The sequence below is a fragment of the Ceratotherium simum genome, chromosome 20 (genome assembly GCF_057802395.1).
Source record: "Ceratotherium simum simum isolate JZ-2026a chromosome 20, ASM5780239v1, whole genome shotgun sequence".
NCBI lineage: Eukaryota > Metazoa > Chordata > Mammalia > Perissodactyla > Rhinocerotidae > Ceratotherium > Ceratotherium simum.
Window position 1 is genome coordinate 29,664,772 of NC_141919.1, and position 9,245 is coordinate 29,674,016.

At 43.3% G+C, this 9,245-nt stretch overlaps 1 protein-coding gene across 1 annotated transcript in view; it reads right to left on the minus strand.

Moving 5' to 3' along the window:
- The window catches only part of PTPRD (protein tyrosine phosphatase receptor type D), a 498,410-nt gene extending 491,727 nt beyond the window's left edge, over window positions 1-6,683 (minus strand). Inside the window, exon 1 of the mRNA XM_087444573.1 lies at window positions 6,433-6,683. The gene's annotated coding sequence lies outside the window, so the exon portion shown is untranslated. The remainder of the gene's footprint in view (window positions 1-6,432) is intronic.
- Window positions 6,684-9,245: the final 2,562 nt, after the last annotated feature.

The following is a 9,245-nucleotide window of genomic DNA, read 5'->3' on the forward strand; positions in this document are numbered from 1 at the left end:
CTCCACATCAAATATTATCAGGAATCTATTAATACATTTTGAGCAAAATGTTCTCTTTGTACATTCTAGGTAAAATCATTTCTAGCTTTTGCTCTAAAAGTTTTCTGAGATAAATAGTGTACTACAGCACACTGGTGTCTACAGACTTCAGTAAAGTGCTGGAAGGGAAAAGGTGGTTCCAGCATCTGTAGTCATTATAGCATGCACACAACGGAATGCAAATTGGGCAAATGTACACAAAACACCCATATCCAACAAGTCTTAATTTTTAAGTCAGGTAGCAATAATTTATAGCAGATAGGTAAAGATAGCAGAACTCCATCATAGAAACTAGCGTTATTGAATATAGCATGTTCACTACTTGATTCTTCTTTTTGCCTCAAATTTATGTTCTTTTCACTGCAGCAAAACAAAAAAAAAGGAAGAAGCTAGTTGAGATTTTGCAATCTTTATCATTATCCTTATATACATTATATACCTGCATGATTAAATAAGATTAAATAACTGATTTTCAATTATTTATAAGATCAGTACTAACACAAATCTTTTTGTTAATAAAAGTAGTCCATTTACTGAAGCATGAAAAAGAAGTCTCTTGTTATTGGGACCTAATGATTACAAACGATCATTTTATATATGTGAAAGTACTATATCTCCTAATCTCAAAGCAATACAGAGAAGTGCTATTTTCTAAATGCAATTCGCACATCTCAATTTGGTTAGCTACTGCTACATTAGAGAATATAGCTCGAAGGCTGTTAAAAAAAAACAATTAAGAATTTATAAATTCAATCAAGCTCAGAAAACTGACAGAGTTACAATGTTTAAATCCAGTAAATAGCAATGTGGTAAAGGTCACAACGCTCCTGACATTGTTATCTGAATGTCAAAGTTAAGAGGTGTTTCTGGTCAGTGAAGTCAAAGAACTAGAAGAAAGCCTAGCCTCAGATGGCTGCTTTTGCTCTTATATTTTATTATAAACGCTGAAAAAGCCAAAGAGGAGCTACCTGCCACCTAAGAGCGGCCATTTGCAAAAGAGAGCAAGGCTGGCTTGCTGCAGGTGGGGAGAGGAACATCTAAGTGGTCTCAACACTATTTGTCTACTGGTACATCTGATCTGCTGACTTACAGAATCAGTTGTCTTAGCTTTCCAAATTGTCATCTCTACCATTTAATTTACTGATCTATGACACATGGGGTTTTGATTTGGGGAACAGCAGAGGTGGAAACACCAAGGAAAAGTTCAGTTTTACCTTTCTGTTTTGTAATTTTAAAAAAGCTATAGACCCACCGAGAAGTATTGATATGATCCTATTAAATATATCAGCATCAAATAGAAAATAATGAACAGAAAGATACTGAGTGAATTAGTTTGAGATGGAGGAGGCAGGACACTGCAGGCATTATTTTAAGCCATTTTTTTTCCTGACAAGTTGCTTTGAGCAGTGCAACAGCATATATGGACATAATATGTATATTACTTTAATGTCTAAGTCTTAAAAATATTTTATAAATAAAATGTTAAGACAAGAAAATGCAAACTAACTGTTGATTACATGAAAGCAAGTGGGTAATTTATTAAAGCGGAAACGAGCGGCACGGGCCCGAAATGTAATTTTGTGAAATACATCTTATGAGAATCCTATTTCATTAATGCTTCAGTATAGCACCATTGTCATGACTTTATTATTTAGATTACATTAGATCAGAGACTGCTGTAGCGTATAAGCATTTGCTCTTCGACCTCCCCAAGACTTATGACGCAAAGAAAATGCTGAACTTTTACATCTGAGGCTATAATTTCATATAATGAATAATCAGTAAGCACAAACCGTATATTCTTTTAGCTCTCTCTCTCTTAAGGGCTTAATTGTGGAGAGCTGAACCACATTTTCATTTTTTTAAAAAAAGGGGGGGTAAGAATTTGAACACTTTAATTGTCAAAACAAACGCAAGTCAAGCATGACATTTTAATAAGTGTTACCAATTACTAATTAAAAGCAAATGAGATTATCCATATAGAAACCATATCCCCAAACAAACGTATCTTTTGGTGGAAATGTCACTGTGTTATAAAATTACAGACGCTTAAGCAAGTGATATTTGTTGGAACGAAATTTACTGACAAATCTCTTCCAAGCAATCTTCTTTCACATTATCAGATTTCTTCAGTTGATATGTTATATAGGAATCCTCAGTCTTGTAGTTTACAGAGAGAACAACTCTTCTCTTTGCTCTTTCTTGGCAGATCATTGATAATATACAAAGAAATGTTTTCAAACATTGACTTTGCCTGAGGCTACAAGTTGCCTTCATGCCATCACAAGTAAATAGCTTTCCTAAAAGATTTTTTCAAAGAAACTAAACAGTACAAATAAAAGGTAAATAACTCCATAAGGTAATAAGATACTCAGTAGGCTTAGCTTAAAATATAACTCATTTACTACTAATCTTTTCAACCAAAAACTACTGTCCCTTTAAGACAATAGGAAAAAATAATACATTCTTTGAATACTCTGGAAAACTGAATAACTATATCTTTATATTTAGCACCTCATATATCTGTGCTTATAATAAGAATCCTAAAAGGATATTTTCTTGCCACTAAGTTGAATACACTACATCAAAGGTAAAGTTTATTTTCAAGATTCCCAGAAACTTTTGAGAATTAAAAAGGTACCCATGACCAAAGGTTTGATGTATAGATTTGAAGATGTGAGCCTAAAAGTTTGATGGTCTCAGAATCACAAGTTAGAGTATACACATACTTCAAATCTAAGACTACTCACAGGGCCGGCCCCATGGCTTAGTGGTTGGGTGCCTGCACTCCACTGCTGGTGGCCCGGGTTCGGATCCCTGGCCCGCACCGGCACACAGCTTCTCCGGCCATGCTGGGGCCGCGTCCCACATGCAGCAACTGGAATGGATGTGCAACTATGACGTACAGCTATCTACTGGGGCTTTGGGGAAAAAAAGGAGGAGGATTGGCAATAGATGTTAGCTCAGAGCCGGTCTTCCTCAGCAAAAAGAGGAGGATTAGCATGGATGTTAACTCAGGGCTGACCTTCCTCACAAAAAAAAAAAAAAAAAAAAGACTACTCACAAATACACACTGAAACGAAAGAAGGGTAGTTTTAAAGCAAAATCGCCTTGAGAAACCCATCTTTCCTGAAATGGCACTTTTCCTATGTGATTGTGTTAATGAATTCTTATTTATCCATAGAATCCTTTTAAAAATAGAATCGTTCAACGGCTTGATAAATCAAGTTTGGTCTGAAGGAAATCCAATATGCAAATACTTATAGGGTGCTCTTTTACAAATAGTCACCCTTGTCAGTTTGAAAAACTGAAAATCAACAAAAGAACAGTGTAAGTATACTTGACCTTATTGCCTACTGTCCATCAAGACTGCCACGGCTGGTCGATTTCAAATTTGTGAAACTGACACTTAAAAAGGTATAGTGCATCTTCAGTCCAGGTCCCTCAAGTGCTGACTAAACTGTAGTCACAGCCTCAGATTCTCCTTCCATACTGCCTTGCACAGCACTTATAAAGCTAGTTTAATCACACCATCAATCTATGACTATACTTTCCTTAAAGTAATTCTGCTTCATTTATCTTTTAACCCTACATTACACAAATAACATCCTTATCAGTCCAATAAAGAAAAGTTATTAATGTTCCTATCTGTTTATCATTGACATACAGTGAGAAACTGGGATCACATATGAATTTGCACAAACACCTCTTCTATGTTTCACACTCCATATGAAAAATCATCCTTACACCACCATAGTTTCAGAGCAGCTCTAAATAATGTTCTTGTAAGACGCTTCAATCAATGTCTATACTAACATTAGAGCATGAGTTAATGGGTTAAAAAGGACAAAATAAAAACTTAGGGGACGACCTACTTGAATTTTTTTTAAATGTCTCTCTAGGAAGGGTTTGCATATGCCATACAAGGATGTCTCCTGGATATAAGAACAGTTATACAGGCCCCTAGTGGCTTAGCAAATAGCAGCAGATGAGGGGATTCCGATTCTTAGTTCTCACTTTGAGATATTCTAGCTTTAAATGAACGTCAACCTTAAAAGGCAAATCAAATCACTGTATTTAATACTTAAAGTAGTTTCATGGTTATCGACTGAAATACATATATATTAAAATAGATCACTGCATTTCATTACTTTAGTAACTACAACTGCACTGGTCCACAAAGAATTTGTGTTATATAACCTCCACAATAAAATATTTAATTCATCCACCTCTTTACATGTCATTACAAAAGTAATATATTACTCATATATATTAAAACGTCTTCGAGAGACACTTTTCCTCTTTGAATCTCATTCCTATTACACTATTATTACTGAAGGCTTTATGAACAGATTATTTCTATGCAAAGTGCTCACTATTTAAAATGAAATATAGATACAAACTGAATGCCACTTTTACAATAGTAGAAGTCTAAATGTATTTCCTAATAACAGCCAGCGATAAAACTCACATTGGAGTGAATCTATTTTAAAAGATCTACAATTAACAACACCCCTTAATCCTCAACCCTTTGCTGTCTTTCCTTTACAAAAGAAAATTCCAGGCAGGCACATTTACAGCTTTTAGCAATTTTTAACTGGACACAATCTGACAGCTGAATTCATGAAACTGACCAGGTTGTCAATTTCACACTTTGAAAGTACAATAATAGCTGATAGCATGAGGGTGAATTTAAGAAATCTGTCACAGAACTGCTAGCTCCACTGAAAAGCAAAGTACAGTACATAATTATGGGAGGTGGGAGGTAGGGAAATTTTCTTTCTATTGTCCATTTAGGACATCTGTTTCAAGAATTCGGACATCAAGCCCTGAAAATTTATTCTCTCTTTACTATTTCAATAAAATAATATCCATCTGTGGCATATAACTGAATATGTTTTCAAAATAAGAGTAATATCTACTAGGCATTGTCCTGGATATCATCATATTACCGATATTACATAATTTTTAAGTTGGTATCATCTAAACATTCCTTTAAATCAGAATATTTCAAGTTTTGGTACATCACCCCGCTTTTACTCAAGTTGAGTAGTGGGTGTGTACACTTTGAAACACAGATGGAATAGCCAAAATGGTTAGAAGTGTCTACAGTTGGACTAACTCCCCATGTGTGCTACAGGATGGCTGGAAAGAGCACACCAAAGAGAAAGGTTCCCATTTGTAGCTCTGGAAGTCCAACAGCAAATCTATCTCAAGTCACAAGCAGTTACCAGTCTCTGAGAGGCTCAAAATGTGTTCCCTACGCTCTAAGTCCTGGCACTGTGTCTGTGGGCACGTAAAAGGAAAGAAAAAAAAAAACAACTTTAAGAGAAAATACAGGGAGAGCGACCCCTCAGGAATCTTCCCGGGGTGCTTCCTCTAGATTGGTCTGGGGGATCACTCTAAGAATTTTAGAAAACAGAGGAGACATTTGGCAAGTCGTGTACTGGGAGGCGAGCTGGAAACAATACAAGCGGATTGTGATATTCCGGGTTTTGGAGAATGGAACCACTATTCAGAACCCTGGAACACCCAATTAATGAAAGCCAAGCTCACAATTAGGGTTCAAGATTTTTTTAAAAGCATAAGAAAACTGACTTCATTTGTTAATGCTTCTAAATGCAAAGCAACCTCACAGATAAACAAGGCAAGTTTTCTACATGCCTATATAAAAACTACAATAAATCGATAGAAAAGCAAAGAACCTTTGGTTTACTAGTGGCTTTCCTTTTAAATTGTTTCCTACAACTTGGGCTTTTCATTGCAAATTCTGCGTTCCCTTCCCTACGGGATGAGTGTGTAGGAACAGCAGATTCCCGTAGCAGAACTACGAGCTCTGATTCTGCCATGGAAAGGTCTCCAAAACAATCCCCCTCCTCTATGGCAGCCGCGTAGACTTGATCCCTGCTGTTTTTCCTTCTCCCCACTAGTTCAGAGGAAAGAAAGAAAAAGAAATCGCCCCCTCACCACAACCAGCCCTCCTTAAACAGTGATCACTGCCTCTTAAAAAAATATATGCAGTGGCAGAATCTCGGGGTAGGGTCGGATTGCCCCACCGCTCCACATTTCCCCCAATACTACGCCCACCCCAGGAGGAGAGAGCGAGGGTCGCACAAATACACATATCCAAACACCCTCTTTCTCCAGAATTGCCACTCTCCCTGGTCCGAATCTTTAAGTGAGAAGCGACCCGCGCAGTGGAGGACCTCTGCCCAAGGAGCTTCAGAAGAGCAAACTGTGTGCGCTCCGGTGCCGGGGCGCTGGGCTCGCGGACGCGGGAGCGCGTAGCTCCGGCCCGAGAGGCGCGGGCTGCCGGAGCCGGGCTCAGGGAAAGCCCCAGGCGCGGAGACGGGAGGACACAGCGGGGCGGACCGGGTCAGCTCGGGGACTTACCTGGTCATGTTGGCTCCGGGCAGCCGCCGCCACCGCCTCCCGCGCCGCCACCAGCACTTTCCTCCAGCGCCTTCGCGCCCCGCCACGGCCGCGCAGCCCGCGCCTGCCCCAGCCGCCGCCTCCGGGCGGCCAATTTAATCCCGCGGAGCTGCGGCCGCCGCCGCCGAAGTCCCCTTGGTCGCTGCCGCCGCCCGGCCCTCGTGCGGCCAGCCCAGTCCACAGCGAGGAAGTGGAGGAGAGTCAGCGAGTGAGTCCAAAAACCCGAAATCCAGCATCCAAAGGAGCGCGTCCCCCCGCCCTCCCTCCACCCCTACCCCCTTCTCCTCCTCCTCCTCCGCCTCCTCCTCCTCGTCTTCCCGGGCCGTCCTCCTGGCCCTTCTGAGCCCGCGGCGTCCGCGGCGGTTTCTCCTCCTCCCGTTCCTCCTGCTCGCCCAGCGCTCGCTTCCCCGGCTGCCGCCGCCGCTGTGTGTCTCCTCTCCCTCCTCCTCCTGCTGCTCTGCCTCCTCCCGCTCCTCGATGCTCCGCCGCTCGCGGCTGGGGGGTCCGGGGCCGCGTCTCCTCTCCTGCCTCCGCCTCGCCTCTTTCCTCCTTCCTGCTGCTGCTGCTTTTAAAGAGGATTCTTTGGCCACAAATAGCAACTCGGCTGCCCCCCTCAGCGCCTCCCTCCCCTTCGTCTCTTCTTCCCCCCAAAAGTGAAGCGCACGCGAGAGGTAACCAGAAACTGAGGCCGGCGGGGGAAGAGGGGAGGCGGAGGAGAGGGGGCGAGGCGACGCTTGGAGACCGGCCCGAGAGGAGTCGAGGGCCAGGAGGTGGGATGGCCAGTCCAGCCCAGTCCTTGGGCCTGGCGTGAACCTGGTGGTTACGGTTGGAGGCGAGGTGGTTTGGTGGGGAAATTAAATGAAAAAGCTCGGGAAAGTGATTGGAAAAGCTTCTCTCTTTGTTTCCTTTCTGGGTGATTTCTAAAATCCTCGTAACGTGCTGGGGATCCCACGGAATCGCGGTGCCCCAGCGCTAGAGGATTGTGTGCGCGCGTTGCCAGCGCCGGAGTGGGAGTGTGGGCGCGCCGGGGCGCGGGGAGAGCCAGGCCCGCGGCGCCCGCTGGCGAATCGCTGAATCTGGACCACTGACCCGCTGAAAGGGCCGGAGAGCTGGACGAAGGAGGGGCAGGCAGGAGAGCTGGGCGAAGGAGGCGCACCACACACACACACACACACACTCTCTCTCTCTCTCACAGAGGAGGGGGCGGGGTGACGTCACTCTCCAGCATTCATCCACTAGGCCAGAAAAGACCCCTTCTAACAAATTCACTCATCTGCTAAGAGATGCACACCCAGGCGCTTCCTGCTCTGCATCCCCGCGCACGGGAGAAAAAAATGCTGGTCGCGCCCCATTCCAAACAGTTATGATAACATAAAGAGCGCGCCTTGATGAGACAGTTTGTGTCCGCCCCAGTTCACCTTGGCAGCCTCATTCTGGGATGCTTGTAGGATCCACTTTGGAGTCAGAGAAGAAGAAAGGGAAATATCGAATTAATCAGTGTAATAACTCTTGTTTTGCTTCTATGCTACTTGCTTTTATGATGTTGGAAATGCAGTGTTCCCCCACTTCTCTGAAGGACACCATAAAACCCTCTCCCTAGACATGCGCTCAGTTGTTGGGCTACACAAGCTTCATCCACAGAACCCTTCATCCACAGCAGACACTGTGTGGATTGTTAGCTAAGAGGCGAATTTCAACCTTCTTCACTCCTCCTAGGAGTGGAAGAAGTCAGCGGCTGGAAGCCACCATTGGCAATTGGCCTATCAAAATTTTTTTTTGAAACTTGGTCAGAAAGGTTAAATAAAGGCAGGGCCTCCAGCCACCTCTCTCGCTCATTCTGTGTTCAGGCCAGCACATACGCACAATACTTATTCTTGCAGGCCCGAGGCTGTCTTTGAAAGAGCAAAGGTAAGCAGACCCCCTTAGATTCAGCCTAATGATCCCGCATCCTGACTGTTGTTTCAAGCTGCCCATTTGTTCCCACCATCTGCATGCTGTGCTCCTGAAAGGCACTGAAGGATTGGTCAGTAATCCTCTGCCCCCTGTGTGCTCCAAAAAGAAGTCATATATTTTTGAAAGGAGTCTTGCTAAATGAAGTTTAGTTTTCCAGCAATTTGAGGGGAGGGGGGAGGATCATCTTGGCATGACTCTTCCTTGTTCTTTTTTTTATGGTTAGGCTTACAGTGAAAATCAAGAAGAAATCTATTCCTGTGCGAGCCCCCAGAGCCAGGTTTACCCTCCAGTCTTTCTGATGACACAAGGAACTGAAAGGCTGAGCAGGTATGATGGATTCCTCCTCCCTGTGCCCTAAGGATGGATCCAAAAATCTGAGTCTCCATAGGTGATTCTCACTCAAGGTCTAAACTCTGAATTGGCTTTCTCATTGCCACCTTCTCCCCCATCAACTGAGTCTCATTTTCCTCTTGCAAAGTTGGATGTTAGAGGAACAGACAGAAAGTTTTTAAAACCCTAATATTCCTCTGCTGTTGTCTTTGGTGGAGAGACACACATCCCTCATTTAAGAAGATCTGACCAGATCTGACCTTATTTAAGAAGATCCCAGTAGGGAAGTGTGACTGCTATCTGGGAGCATCGTTGAGGAAATATCAACCTACCCCACTGGCAGCAAGTTAGCTAGAGAATTTAGCAGTGATCATTCCCAAGGTGAGCAACAAGCAGTGGAAATCAGAGGAGACGGAGGACAGTATAAGTAAATGACAGAAGCCCAAGGACCCAACATGACATCATGAGGCCCTAGACGTTCCTGTCCCACC